The 16,167-nt window shown below is 49.1% G+C and overlaps 1 long non-coding RNA gene across 1 annotated transcript; it reads left to right on the top strand.

Moving 5' to 3' along the window:
* The first annotated feature begins 690 nt into the window (after window positions 1-690).
* On the top strand, window positions 691-2,203 carry LOC142290891 (uncharacterized). Its single transcript, XR_012750396.1, has 3 exons — window positions 691-869; window positions 1,787-1,861; window positions 1,946-2,203. It is a non-coding gene; the product is annotated as an uncharacterized LOC142290891 (long non-coding RNA).
* The last annotated feature ends 13,964 nt before the right edge of the window (window positions 2,204-16,167 follow it).

Raw genomic sequence — 16,167 nt, 5'->3', positions numbered from 1 at the left:
TTGGGGTGCAGCGTTCAACTACACAAATAAGGAAGAAGCTATCAGATCTGCGTTACAGGTCTAGCAACCGCCTTGCCATCATCCGTTCTCAGAGCCAGCTCCAACCTGGTGAGTGGTGTTAACGAAAGTTGTTTGAATGTCCAATAATCTTGGGGCTGGCGGATCACTGACAGATTTATAAAAGAGTCCGATCTGCGCCGTAATCCAGTGGCCATATAAGTCAATGGGGTCCGGGATAGCGCATAAACATTGCGTATGTGGACGTTAAGGCTATGTGCGCACGTTGCGTAAATACATGCAGTTACATGACAGGTGACATGTCACTTCTTTCCTGCGCTTTGCCGGCAGCTCCTGCTCTGTCTATGGGAGGAGCTGCAGGCAGAGCGCATGGAATCGGCTTTCACCACGGACATTTATGCAGCGATTTAAAGCGCACATGTGCTCTTCTGATCGCTGCGGAATTTTAGGCAATGACTGTACGCAACGTGCGCACATAGCATAACAGTCCGTGTACGCTCAGCACTAGTGTTAACATTGGTTAGCCCATTATATGGTGGCTCTTTAACATGAGTAGTACCACATGAGTAATTACACCCACATGACACCCAGCACATGAGTAGTACCACAAGAGTACTTCTTGTGAGTTATCCCCACGTGCAAATATTACAATGTATAATTTAATGCAGAGCCGCAGCCCCAGCAGGACCCACCTCCAGACCCAGAACCGCAGCTGGAGCCTCCACCAGACCTGGAGCCACAGCTGGAGCCTACACCACACCAGGAGCCACAGCAGGATCCACCAGCAGAGGCGGAGCACCAGCCGGAGCCACCTTCAGTCTCTCCCTCCTCACTTCATGTCATCGGAGCAGGTTTGCCTTACAGTAATTTTTTAAGTTAAAACTAGGGCAATATAACTTTGACAGGATAGAGCTATCTTACCCACAGCTCCCAGATTTACCATTATCTGAAATACCTCTATCTATCTATATTTCAATCTATATAATATCTATCTATATAATATCTATCTATATTTCTCTATCAGCCTTAAGGCCGCTTTACACGCAGCGATATCGGTATCGATATCGCTAGTGTGGGTACCCGCCCCTATCTGTTGTGCGACACGGGCAAATCGCTGCCCGTGCCGCATAGCATCGCCCAGACATGTCACACATACTTATCTGCCCGGCGACGTCGCTGTGACCAGCGAACCGACTCCTTTCTAAGGGGGCGCTTCGTTCAGTGTCACAGGGACGTCACAGCCGCGTCAATGAACCGCCGCCCAATCGAAGCGGAGGGGCGGAGATGAGCGTGACGTAACATCCCGCCCACCTTTTTCCTTATCGTCCGGGAGGCAGGTAAGGAGAGGTTCCTCGTCCCTGCGTTGTCACACGGAACGATGTGTGCTGTCGGAGGAACGAGGAACAACTTCGTTACTGCTGCAGTTACGACATTTGAGAATGGAACCTCATGTCAGCGATGAGCATTTTGGCATGTTTTTGCAACGATGCCAAATCGCTCATAGGTGTCACATGCAACGGCACAGCTAATGCGGCCGGATGTGTGTCACCAATCCCGTGACTCCAACGAGTTCGCATTAGCGATGTCATAGCGTGTAAAGCCTCCTTTACAAAGAGTCTAAAGGGTCCCACATAACCAATCATATATTAGAATACACCTCCATAGTCCTCCATGTATAATTATGCAGCCAGCCTCTCCAGTCAGTCCTCCATGTATAAAGCAGTCTCTCCAGCTGTGATGTACTATGAAGTGTTTTGTCTCACCCTAGCCGCTGAAGGTGATGCCAGAGGATTCGGGTGGAACCTCAGCCCGTCTTTACCGGACGAGGAGGAACACCCAAACCGTAAGTTTAAACAACAAACATGTACCTCTAAATGATATATCTACATATAATTTGCCTTTTTAAGTTGTACCATTCCCTCCATAGAAATACCAACATTAGAAGACCTTCAGGCCTCACACACGAGGATTCTGGCGACACAGCGCACTGTGGCAGCAGCACAACGCACACTGGCAGCGGCACAGCGCACACTGGCCACAGCAGTTACGCAGCACGGAGTGCAGCTGGCCAAATATGTGGCATCCCAACAACAGGGCGGCCGATAAGTTTTGTTTGTTTGTTTAAAATATTGTTTTTTATGTATATTTGTGTGATTATTGCCCATCAGTGTTTGTGGGCGTTGCCATGACAACACTGACAATAAAACGTTTTTCATACCTCATTTTTGTGGTCTCCTTGAATAGTTACAGTAGTACTACATTTTGCTTGGAGGAATAGATGTGTTTGAAGTTTTGCATACTCACCATGTCCACCAAAACCCTAATGCTGCCAATCCATGTCCGTGTCCTGGGGAAGCCTCCGATCACCATGCAATCATCCAGTGGGCATTCACGCCGGATAGGTACAGGGAGTGGAAGGACCAGTGACGCACGTGCGGTCACTTAACGTGGTGACGTCAGGAAGGTATTTCAGCTTACTGTACTTCGCAACTTCACCTGCGCTTCTGCACAATGGATCATACTACGGGAAGAAGACAAGATCGGAGGATTTCCCCCAGGAGCCAGACATGTGTCGGCAGCATCGTTGGATGTTGCCTATGGATATATGTGGCTGTGTGTATGTATGTATGTACCAGTTAAAGACACAAACACTGAGTGCAAGAGGGAGGGACCCCTGTTTGCTACACGGGACTCTGTGTGTAATTCTTGTGAACTGTGAGTACACCATTTACCGCCGGTCCAACTCGGCACGTCACCTTCCCCAGCCATTTTTCCCATACACCTGGGACTACACCTCCCCTAACCGTCTCACCATCAGTCACCACAACCCACGGGTGCCCTTACCGACAACTCACTCCACAGTAATAAGTACGAGCATGGGTCCGGCCACCGCTGCTTACTAACAGGCCAAAGGCGGGATGCAGATGGGTTGGTGCATGTATACAGATGCATACATGTAATATAATGATTGTGAGTGATGATAGATCAGGGGTCGGGAACCTATGGCTCGCGAGCCAGATATGGCTCTTTTGATGGCCGTATCTGGCTTGCAGACAGGGCTCCTACCTGTCTATGGGAAGGATCAGGGCCGGCGCCAGCACCCGGCTACTCAGGGGGGCCCGGTGGCCGCGCTGTCACCGCCCCCCGCCGAGGATCGAGCTTTCAATTGCATCGGCATCGCAGGTGCCGATACAATTGAGAGCAATGATGAGAGAGTGAGCGGCGCGCTCTCTTATCATTCTCCCCGCTGTGACTGTCGGCGTTCTTCTGACAGCTCTGCAGCGAGCGCGGTGACGTCATCACTGCGCGCCTGCTGAGAGGTCAGCGAGCGACAGCAATGGACGACGCGCCGAGGAGACCGGATCAGCGGGGGACCGAGAAGTGAGATGCCCCTCTACTGACACTGGTCTCCCCTGACTCACAGACCGGCCACTACACAGCGGCACTAGTACACATAGGGGCCCGGCAGCCGCTCTGCGTCTATGTGTAGTGCTGCTGTGTAGTGCCCGAACTGTGAGTCAGGGGAGCCCAGTGTCAGTAGAGGGGCCCCTGACCTGGAGAGGCCACCAGCCATGTCTGAGCTGCAGGAGTGCTCCTGACCTGCACAGCAGACGGAATCTCCATCCTGCAGGACCTGCGATGATGTCACGCCCATGTGACTGTGTGGGAGGAGACACAGGATGCCCGGCAGAAAGCAAGATACTGAATCCTGAAGGAGATAATGGACACATGACTGGTAATAAGAAAAGAGGGGACATGAGGGTGAGGGGGGCTGCAGGGTGAGGGGCATATGAGGGCTGCAGACTGTGACAGAAGCATGTGAAGGGGTGCAGAGTGTTTGAGAGGGGTAAGTTGGGGTACAGGCAGGGTGAGATATGTGAGCAGGGTGTGTGAGATATGGGGGTGTATTGTGTGTGATATGGGTGGTGCAGGCTGTATGGGAAGCAGGGTATGTGACATATGGGGGTGTAGTCTGTGGGATATGGGGGGTGCAGGCTGTATGGGGAGCAGTGTGTGTGTGTGTGATATGGGGGGGTGCAGGCTGTATGGGAAGCAGGGTATGTGACATATGGGGGTGTAGTGTGTGAGATCTGGGGGGTGCAGGCTGTATGGGGAGCAGTGTGTGTGTGATATGGGGGGTGCAGGCTGTATGGGAAGCAGGGTGTCTGGGCCACTGACAGATACAATTGCTCCAGCGGTCACTTAGTACACAAAGGAGTGTTCCTCTCTGCTGCACTAAGCCACCGCTGGACCTAAACAATAATTCGCTGTAAAATAATAAAATAGATAATTGACATAACTGACAATGCGTTGTGTGACATGTCCAATATTCCAGCTTCTTTCTTCTGCGAATGCCTCAAAGCTGGCATTCTCTCAACATCAGGTGGGAAGAATGCCAGCTTCCAGTCATGCGCAGGAAAAAGAAGAAGCCAGACTGCTGGACTGATGTCATGCATCGCAAGTTCACAATGTAAGTTATTTATTTGATTTTCTTACTGCTAATTACCATTGTTTCAGTCCAGTTGTGGCTTTATACAGCAGGGAGGAGCATTCCTTGCTGTACTAAGTGAACATTGGAGCGATTGATCTGTCAATGGCCCTTTAACCTCATAACGACGGCCGTACGACTTAAAGCGGCGGCAAAACAGGGTACTTATTCTGTTCCGCCGCTTTAAAGCGGCGGCCCGAAAAAACCCTGTAGCGCCCCCCAGCGACCGAAAATCTCGGGGGTTTCAGCTACCGGGGGTAGCTGAGACCCCCCAGATTATGAATCGGGGTGTTTTTTTTGGACCCCGATCATGTGATCGGCGGTATACACTGTATACCGACGAACACATGAAAAAAAAAGAAATGGCCGGTAAAACTGATTTCTTTTTCATCTGACATGATCAAACATGTCAGATGAGAAAGAAATCTAACCCCCTAGTGCCCCCAAAGCCCCCGGTACCGGAGAGTCCCCCCACCCCCACCCCTACCCCCACCGGACATCCAAAATGGCGCCGAAGCGCACAGAAAACTGCCGCCGGCGCCGGCTCTGCAGTCATTTCCCTCCGATCTGAAATGATCAAACATTTCAGATCGGAGGGAAATGTCCTCCCCCTGACCCCTCCTCCGGTCCACCGGAGCCCTCTGGTCACCGGAGCCCCCTCCGGTTCTCCAGAGCCACCACCCCCCTCCCCCCTCCGGAGCGTGGAAGATGGCGGCGCACAGCGCGCGGCCGCCTTCATTCTGCTCTTTCTGCCGCATGTGACACGTCACATGCGGCAGAAAGATGTCCCCAGGTCCCACTAGGTCACCCACCCCCCCCCAAGCCCCCGGTTATACGTTACCTGTCTGCCGCTCCGGGCCCGCGATCGCCGCCTCCTTCTTCAACGCTGGCGGCGCATGCGCAGACAGCGGCTGTCAGCTGGATCCCTGCAAGCAGGGATCCTGCTGACGTCGCTGATGCACAGGCTCCACTGTGGACCGGGGGAGGGTGAGTGCAGTGATCTGCAGCCACACTCCTCACATGGAGAGGCTGCTGTTCCAGAAAATGGGGGGTACGTTCTGTGAGCGTGCCCCTCATATTCTGGAATGAGGTTACTGCAGGTCACTCTGCCCTAGGTTGGACCGGGGCAGTGTGAGTGCAGTATTCTCAGATTACTGCACCCACACTGCTCATGGAGAGCTTGCTCTTCCAGAAAATGGGGGATACGTTCCCTGAACGTGCCCCCCATATTCTAGAAGATCCAGAGTCGGCGCGGGACCTCCAAAATGGATTACAGCGACCGGAATTTCTTTATTTTCAATAAATTGGTAAAAGAGGAATGTTTCGGGGAGTGTTTTTTCAAATAAATTTTTTTTTTGTCTTTTTTTTTTCTATTACTGACTGGGTTAGTGATGTCGGGTATCTGTTCAGATGCCGTGACATCACTAACCCCAGGGCTTGATGCCAGGTGACATTACAGCTGGTATCAACCCCATATATTACCCCGTCTGCCACCGCACCAGGGCGCGGGATGAGCTGGGGCGAAGCGCCAGGATTGGCGCATCTAATGGATGCGCCACTTCTGGGGCGGCTGCGGCCTGCTATTTTTAGGCTGGGAAGAGTCCAATAACCATGGCTCTTCCCACCCTGAGAATACCAGACCCCAGCTGTCCGCTTCACCTTGGCTGGTGATATAATTTGGGGGGGACCCCACGTTTTTTTTTTTTTTAAAAAACGCCTGGGGAGCCCTCCAAATTGATCACCAGCCAAGGTGAAGCTGTCAGCTGTGGTTTGCAGGCTACAGCTGTCTGCTTTACCCTAGCTGGCTATCAAAAATAGGGGGGACCCCACGTCGTTTATTTTAATTATTAATTTTTTGGGGGGCTAAATACAAGGCTAGGCACCCTTTAGTGCCACATGAAAGGCACTAAAGGGCGCCAGCTTAGAATATGCAGGGGAATGGGACGTTATATTTGTTTGACATCTATCCATTCATCCATTGTAGCATTTTACGCTGTGTGCCCACAATCAGGGTTTGCAGCGTTTTGGGCGCAGAGTGTTTTCCCTGTGTCCATAACGCTGCGTTGTGTAGTAGAAGCACAGTGGAAGGATTTTTAGAAATCCCATGCCCAATGTGCTTCTTTTCTCCGCAGCATAAACCGACCTGTGGCGCAGCTTCCCGAGCCTCAGCATGTCAATTTATGCTGCGGAGATGAGTGTTCTCTGCAGGTAGCATAGAGCTCCACAGCGGCCTGAACCCAAATCGTGGGCTTGGGCAGCTGCGTTCTCCCGTGGACAACACTCACATCTCTGCAGGAGGCTGACACTGTGTACTAGATGCCGTGTCGCTGGATCATGGCCACAGAGCCTAACAGTGAGACATTTGTTGCTACAGCAACATTTTTGTGAAGTACCTGTGGATTCAAAATGCTTACTATACTCCTGAATAAAATCCAGTTTCCAAAATGGGGTCACTTGTGGGGGGTTTTCTGATGTATAGGTACCCAAGGGGCCCTGCTAATGTGACATGGTGCGCGCAATTTATTTCAACTTTTCCAGAATTCAAATGGTGCTCCCTCCATTCCAAGCCCTCCCATTTATCCAAACAGAGGTTTTTGGCCACATGTGGGGTATCCCTGTGCTCATAAGACATTGGATAACAACCTGTGGGGTCCACGGTTTGTTGTTGTCTCTTGAAAAAGTGAGAAATGTGATGCTAAAGCAACAGTTTTGTGAAAAAAATGAAAATTTTCAATATGGCAACCTAAGCTTATCAAATTCTGTGAAGTACTCGTGGATTCAAACTGCTCACTATACACCTAGATAAAAGCCTTGAGGTGTCTTGTTTCCAGAATGAAGTCACTTGTGGGGGACCGCCACTGTTTAGGCACCTCAGGGGCTCTCCAAATGCAACCTGGCGTCCGCTATTGATTCCAGACAATTTTGCAGTCAAATGGCACTCCTTCCCTTCCGAGCCCTGCCATGCGCCCAAACAGTTGATTTCCACCACATATAAGGTATCGCCAAACTCAGGAGAAATTGCACAATAAATGTTATGCTGAATTTTTTCCTTTTACTCTTGTAAAAAAAAAAGCTACCTGGTTGAAATAACAATTTTGTGGTAAAATTTAATTTTTTTTTTTCATGGCTCAACGTTATAAAATTCTGTGAAGCACCTGAGGGTTCAGGGTACTCACCAAACATCTAGATAAATTCCTTGAGGGGCCTAGTTTCCAAAATGGGGCCACTTGTGCGGGGTTTCTGCTGTTTAGGTATCTTAGGGGACCTCCAAATGCGACATGGTGCCCGCAATCTTTTTCAGCCAAATTTCCTTTCTAAAATTCAAATATTGCTCCTTTCGTTCCAAGCCCTCCCATTTGTCCAAACAAAGGTTTCAGACCACATGTGAGGTATCACCGCACTCATAAAAAAGTGGTTAACAAACCTTGAGGTCAAATTTTTGGAATTACCTCTTGAAAAAGTGAGAAAATTGATGCTAAAGCAACATTTTTGAGAAAATTATTAAAATTTTCAATATGACAACGTAACGTTAACAAAATCTGTGAAGTACCTGTGGATCTAAAATGCTCACTATACCCCTAGATAGAAGCCTTGAGGGGTCTAGTTTCCAAAATGGTGTCACTTGTGAGGGATTTCTTCTGTTTAGGTACCTTAGCGGACCTGTAAATGCAACATGGTGCCCGCAATATATTTCAGCCAAATTTGCTTTCCAAAATTCAAATATTGCTCCTTCTGTTCCGAGCCCTCCCATTTGTCCAAACAGAGGTTTCTGACCACATGTGGGGTATCGGCGCGCTCATAAGAAAGTGGGGAACAAGTTTTGAGGTCCATTTTGTTGTGTTATTTCTTCTAAAAGTGAATAAATTTGGGTTAGAGCAACATTTTTAGGTAAAATTTAATTTTTGCTTTTTTTCATTCCACATTGCTTTTGTTCATGTGAAGCACCTGAAGGGTTAATAAACTTCTTGAATGTGGTTTTGAGTACTTTGGGGGGTGCAGTTTTTAGAATGGTGTCACTTTTGGGTATTTTCTGTCATCTAGGCCTATTGAAGTCACTTCAAATGTGATGTGGTCCCTAAAAAACTGGTTTTGTAAATTTTGATGTAAAAATGAGAAATTGCTGATAAACTTTGAACCCCTCTAACTTCCTAACAAAAAAAAATTTTGTTTCCAAAATTGTGCTGATGTAAAGTAGACATATGGGAAATGTTATTTATTAACTATTTTGTGTCACAGAAATCTCTGGTTTAACGGTATAAAAATTCAAAAGTTGAAAATTGCTAAATTTTCAAAATTTTTGCCAATATTCAATTTTTTTCATAAATAAACACAAAAAATATTGTCCTAAATTTGGTACTAACATGAAGTCCAATATGTGACGAAAAAACAATCTCAGAATCACCGGGATCCGTTGAAGCGTTCCAGAGTTATAACCTCATGAAGTGACACTGGTCAGAATTGCAAAATTTGGTCTGGTCATTAAGGTGAAAATTAGCTCCGTCACTAAAGGGTTAAACATATTGTACGGCTCTCGCGGAATTATATTTCAAAATATGTGGCGTTTACGGCTCTCTTAGCCAAAAAGGTTCCTGACCCCTGTGATAGATGTTTACTTCCTTTTTGAAATGAAAACTACCAAACAGCAGATATACATTTTAAAGTGTTTATAAAACATGTAAACTAAAACACAAAAATATTAAGGAAATTAATGCCCGCTGCCCTCCGCTTGCCCAGCCGCATAACGGGACATCATCCGAGCATGATGGTCGAGCTTGGCCATCAGTCTCCTCTGTGCAGATATAATTCTTCTCTGCGCAGCAACAATGCTTGAGTGAGAAGAGACGAGGTCTGCGAAAGTTGGGATTCCTGTGGAGGGAATGGTAAAGGTTTTAAATTATAATTTTTGTTTCTGCTTAGTGTTAAGAGACATACGAGATTCATGTTAAACACTTACGGCTTTCCTCCTCGTCGGACACAGAGGGACTGATGGATCCAGCAGGGGGCTCTTCCTCCACCGAGGGCTCATTCACCTCTGGGGGCTCTGGATCCTCCGGGGGCTCATGCTCCTCTGGATCCTCCGGGGGCTCATGCACCTCTGGGGGCTCTGGATCCTCCGGGGGCTCATGCTCCTCTGGTAGTTCCTGCTGTGGTCCTGAAGAGAATTAACCTTATTACATACATATATCTATATATATATATATATATAATCAATATACCTATCTATATAGATAAGTCTATGTATATACCTATTATATGTATGTGTTAGGCCCCCTTCATACGTCCGTGTTTGGCCCGTTTCCGTATGTCCCGGAGACACGGCCAAACGTGAACCAATGTTAATCTATGTTTGAGGTCACACCTGCGTTATTGCAGAATGTTCGTCTGTCTGTGATCCGTATGTGTTTCCGTTTTGCACGGAAGCATGTCCGTTTTCTGCACGTGACACGCACACGCGGACACCATGAAAGTCAATGGTTATGTGCGCACAATACGTGACACGGATGCATCTCTGTATGCTCCGTGTACGTTTTGTGCTTTTTTCTAGTGATGCCGGGCATTCATTGGTTTCCTGCCTATGTCTGTCAATCTCCCTCGGTCGGTCTCTATGTCTGTCGGTCTCTCTCGGTCTTGTCTGTCCCTCTCTCGCTGTCTGTCGGTCAGTCACCCCCCTCTGTCATACTCACCGTTCCCCGATCACCGGCGCGGCGCTGCACGGCTGTTCTCTAAACTCCAACGGCTTTTCCTCTTTTGAAAACAGTTGGCCACTCATTAAACAATCTCCTTATTACCACTTATTATTAGCGTGGGGGCGTGTCTAACTGCAAGCAATCATAGGTGGCGTTGGGTGGGGAAAGCAGGGAATACGAGATTGTTTAATGAGCGGCCGGCTTTTTTAAAGAGGAAAAGCCGCCGGAGTTTAGAGAACAGCCGTGCAGAGCCGCGCTCCGGTGATCGGGGAACGGTGAGTATGAGAGAGGGGTACTCCATTCAGTTACACTGAGGATTAGCGTTCACCGGTGAGTCCTTCACGGGTGACCGCAAATCAGGACGCGACACCCAGACACAGGCGTGGTATGACAATGATTTTGGGTTAAGTTCACCCCAGTTCATTCTCTATGCGCGACTCTGTGCTGTCAGTGGGTATGTATCTTCGACATTGTGCATCAGAAACACGCATAATTTCACACGGACAACACATACACATGACAGTTTTTTCTCACACGCTTAAATGGACAACCAACATGCACACACGGGTAGCATACCTCATTCCCACAGATGACACAAAAAAAGGAAAACGGACTTGAAAAACGGACGTAACACACGTGCATGTTTTTTCATGGACGTGTGAAGGGGGCCTTATATGTGTACATCTATATATCTATATCATTATATATAGATATATATACATACATATATACATTTAATACCATTATACATTCCCTAGGCCCAACCTTCTACACCCACCTTGATTATGCAGCCTCTCTGCCCGTATGGCTGAGATACGGTCGCTTGATCGATAACGCAGATCCGCAATTTTTTTACGGATCTGTGAAGAAGTCCTTTCCACATGGAATTTTCTCCTCAGACCTCGCTGGATCCTCCTCAACACCGATTTTTTATGGAGAAGTGGATGCTGATGCGACTCATGACAATTATAATCACGAGCATCCACTTCCCTTATCAAAAACCGGATCTCAGCCTCCCCCCAAGCTGCAGCTCGCCTGCGTGCCGCCATGTTTAATTATCGGACGCAGTTGCGGCTCCATAGGCAACGCAGGTGCGTCGCCAACGGACACGCCTCCTTGCATGATTGGATGCATAGTGTCACATGGACGCTACCTGCAATCAGATTGGTGGTGGAGGCGGTGAACCCTGCTCCAGCCAATGTCTAAAGAGATTGCGTCTTTGAACATGGCTGGATTTTACTATTTCTCCAAGTTCGACTTGTTATTATGATTGAAGGTGAAAGTGAAACTGTCACTTTCAACTCCAAATCAGTGAAGCCGGTCACCAGAGGAACTACAGGAGCGGACTCCCGCCATTACACATACGTTGCGTCAAGTGTCGCTTTAGCACCAACTGCATGTTCACAAACCATGTTCAGAGAAAAACGCAAAAGGGATGTCGTTTTGGTCGCAGATTCCGTGACGCTAATACGACCCCGTTAGTAAAAGCTATAGAGTAGACAGCTTCATCGATTTTCATTGCTGGGAGTGCGATCATTTTTTTTTTCTTTTCTTTTTTTTAAAATCGCAACTGCATATGTAAATTGCAAGTGAAGAAGAATCCAGAATTGTTTTCCTCTCATATAGATGTTTTGATATTTATATATATATATATATATATATACATACATATACATATATACATACCTACCTATATATATATATATATACATATATATATATATATATATATATATATATAGATACATACATATACATATATATACATACATATATATACATATACATATATATATATATGTATGTATATATATATATATGTATATATATATATATGTATGTATATATATATATATATATATGTATATATATATATATATATATATGTATATATGTATATGTATATATATATGTATATATGTATATATGTATATATGTATATGTATATATATATATATATATATATATATATGTATATGTATATATATATATATATATATACCGTATTTTTCGCTTTATAAGACGCACCGGAATATAAGACGCACCCCAAACTTAGACATAAAAAAGGTAAAAAAAAGAAAAATGGGGTCCGTCTTATACTCCGGTGTTCTCTTACCGGAGGGGGGCAGCAGTGGTGGTGAAGCGGGGTCACAGGAGGCACAGGTTGTGCTGGCAGGCGCAGCAGGTCAGTGGCAGCGGGGTCCGTGGTTGCAGGTGCCGTGGTTGCAGGCGCGGTGGCGTCCGCGGTGGCAGGATCCGTGGGGTCCGTGGTGGCGGCAGCAGCCGTGGCGTGTGAGCCGTGCAGCAGGCCGGTGCAGTGAGTGTCCGCGGTCCCGGTTCAGTGGTGGCAGCGGCGGCGGCGACTGCTCAGTGGTGGCATGGACTGCTCAGTGGTGGAGTGTGTCCGCGGTCCCGGTTCAGTGGTGGCAGCGGCGGCGACGGCTCAGTGGTGGGAGTGGCGGCGACGGCTCAGTGGTGGGAGCGGCGGTAACTGCTCAGTGGTGGCAGCGGCAGGGACTGCTCAGTGGTGGCGTGTGTCCGCGGTCCCGATTCAGTGGTGGCAGCGGCGGCGGCAACTGCTCAGTGGTGGCAGCGGCAGGGACTGCTCAGTGGTGGCGTGTGTCCGCGGTCCCGGTTCAGTGGTGGCAGCGGCGGCTCAGTGGTGGGAGCGGCGGCAACTGCTCAGTGGTGGCAGCGGCAGGGACTGCTCAGTGGTGGCGTGTGTCCGCGGTCCCGGTTCAGTGGTGGCAGCGGCGGCGGCGGCTCAGTAGTGGGAGCGGCGGCGACGGCTCAGTGGTGGAGTGTGTCTGCGGTCCCGATTCAAGTAATGGCGCCCGGAGCGACGCATGCGCAGATGGAGCTCTCATCCAAGGGCTCCATCTGCGCACGCGCTGACTCCCGGAGCAGCGCGTGCGCAGATGGAGCTCTCATCCAAGAGCTCCACCGGCGCCATCATTTGAAAGTGGGACTGCGGACAACTGGTAAGCTGCACAGCCGCCCGCCCCGCATGCACAGCTGCCCGCCCACTCTGCGTACAAGCCGCCGGGTACCTGTGCTTGCGTGTGGTGGCAGCCGGGTACCCATGGCTGTGTGCGGGCGGCAGATGGGTGACTGTGTGAGGGCGGCAGCCGAGTACCTGCACGGGCACCCGACTGCCGCTCGCACACAGCACCCGGCTGCCGCCCGCACACAGCCATGGGTACCCGTCTGCCACCGCATGCAAGCACAGGTACCTGGCTGCCGACCCCACACAGCACCCGCTGCCGCCCGTACACAGCCACGGGTACCCGGCTGCCGCTGCATGCAAGTACAGGTACCCGGGCGCTTGCATGCAGCCACAGGCACCCGCCCGATCGCCCCCCCCCCCCGCTACCGCTTTATAAGACGCACCCCCCATTTTCCTCCCAAAATTTGGGGAGGAAAAGTGCGTCTTATAAAGCGAAAAATACGGTATGTATATGTATATACATATACATACATACATATATATATGTATATGTATGTATATGTATATATATATGTATGTATATATATATATATATATATATGTATATATATAAATATATGTATATGTATGTATATATATATATATATATATGTATATGTACCGTGTTTCCCCGAAAGTAAGACCCTGTCTTACATTAATTTTACCCCAAAAAGGCCCACCCTGTCTTACTTTCGGGGGAGGTCTTACATTAGCCGAAAAAAAATGACAATTTCTTTTTAACCAATAAATTAACATTTATTAACATGCTGAAGAGTCGGTCATCACCAAACAGTAGAATAAAACAAATGTGCACACAGCCCCATACCCCATAACAGTGCCGTATCCCACTGCACATAGCCCCATACCCCATAACAGTGCCGTATCCCACTGCACACAGCCCCATACCCCATAACAGTGCCGTATCCCACTGCACACAGCCCCATACCCCATAACAGTGCCGTATCCCACTGCACACAGCCCCATACCCCATAACAGTGCCGTATCCCACTGCACACAGCCCCATACCCCATAACAGTGCCGTATCCCACTGCACACAGCCCGATACCCCATGTGTGGGTGTCTGTGTAGGGCAGTTGTTTGTGGTTCCCAGTGTGTGTGTGTGGTGTGATGTTCAGTGCACGCGCGTGTGTGTGTGTGTGTTGGGGAAGGTGTGCACTCCCTATCGTCCTCCATCCCCCATGCAGCACACTCACCATCGTGCTCCATCCCCTATGCTGCGCACCCCCCATCGTGCTCCATCTCCCATGCTGCGCAATACCAAACGTGCTCCATCTGCCATGCTGCGCACTCTCAAACGTGCTCCATCCCCCATGCTGCACCAACATCAGCCTCTCTGCCCTCAGCATCAGCCTCTCTCCCCCCAGCATCAGCCTCTCTCCTCCCAGCATCAGCCTCTCTCCTCCCAGCATCAGCCTCTCTCCACCCAGCATCAGCCTCTCTCCTCCCAGCCTACTACAGCCTCAGCCTCCCCCAGCATCAGCCTCTCTTCTCTCAGCCTCCCCCCTCCCAGCTTCCCCATCACAGCCTTCACCAGGATCATCCTCTCTCCTCCCAGCCTCCTCCAGCACGCCGTGCTCCTCTGCCGACACTCACAGGCCCGATCGCATACACTCACACACACATGATCGCATAAACACACACACCCGATCGCATACACTCACGCACACAGACCTTGACGATATTACACATACGCGCTCACATTTCCAACATCCGGAGATACCACATGCTTCTGGCCATGTGATCCTCCGGCAGGTCCGGGAAGCTCACTGCACAGTATCGCCGCCGAGAAGCAAGCGATATCCCAGGATGTTGTGAGTGTGTGGATGCGATGTGATGTGTGTGTGAGGTGTGTGTGAGAGTGAGTGTGATCTGATGTGTGTGTGTGTGTATGTGTGTGTGTGTGTGTGCGTTTGTGTATGTTCCGCCGCTGCAGGACCTTGATGCGCTGGTAACTATGCTACCATGGTTACCAGCGTATCTCGTCCCCCGCTCGCACGGGATCCCACACCAGCATACGCCGGCCAGCCCCAGCAATGCGAGGGTATTTGTCGGCTGGGTTGGCGGCACACGCTGATGTGGGATCCCGGGGGTACAGTACTCACCTGGGAGTCGTGGTTCCGTGACCGTGTCGGTTCGGGGAATGCGTGGGGGGGGCGGGGCCGGAGCTAGCGTGTATTGCGTGAGGGGGGCGTGGTCGAGTTGCCAATGCCTTCAGGGTGCCAGGGCGAGAGGCCAATCTTTGGGGGGGGCGGAGCCCGGTCGAGCGGCCAACCCTTGGCGAGCCCAGCGGCCAATCAGCTTTGCGTCACCGTAAGGACACAATTTCGGAGCAAGACAGACAGACAGACAGACAGACAGAATAAGGCAATTATATATATAGATATACACAGTATATGTATATATAGATAGAGAGATAAAGATACATATATATCTATATAATCACTGCAGAACAAAAGCAGATTTCATGCGCTATCGATGTATCCCCTCCCAAACCCAAAGCGGGGTCTACGTGCAGACCGCACTAAAGAGTGCAGCACTACAAACGTGGACGTACCATAAGTTTTTCAAAAAACATCAAGTAGTTTAAAAAGTAAATTTTTAGGTTTATTACACATGATTACACAAAATGAAAGGATTGGTTATATTACATCAGTCTACCACTATAAATTCTGATGCTGCCAAGTCACTGCACCAGGGCCATTGAAATATTGGCAGTATTTTTCTCGGCAGGCCTTCGCATCATCCTTTGTTCTGCCGTGCACGACCGGTTGAAGGCCTGCAATTGTACGATCGTTTTCACGCCATTCACCAAGCTCCACTTCCCCATTTGTTGGGTCTACCGAGTCCACAAAGCCAGGTGGGCAGTACCCAATAGCATCACGCCGCCGAAGAAAGTTGTGCAACACGCAACAGGCCAAAACAACATAGTCTATGGATTCAAGCTTCATGTTCATAGGTGTGTGGAA

The sequence above is a fragment of the Anomaloglossus baeobatrachus genome, chromosome 1, assembly GCF_048569485.1.
Source record: "Anomaloglossus baeobatrachus isolate aAnoBae1 chromosome 1, aAnoBae1.hap1, whole genome shotgun sequence".
Classification (NCBI taxonomy): Eukaryota; Metazoa; Chordata; class Amphibia; order Anura; family Aromobatidae; genus Anomaloglossus; species Anomaloglossus baeobatrachus.
The sequence above is the reverse complement of the archived record's forward strand: the minus strand, read 5'-3'. Positions and strand labels throughout refer to the sequence as shown.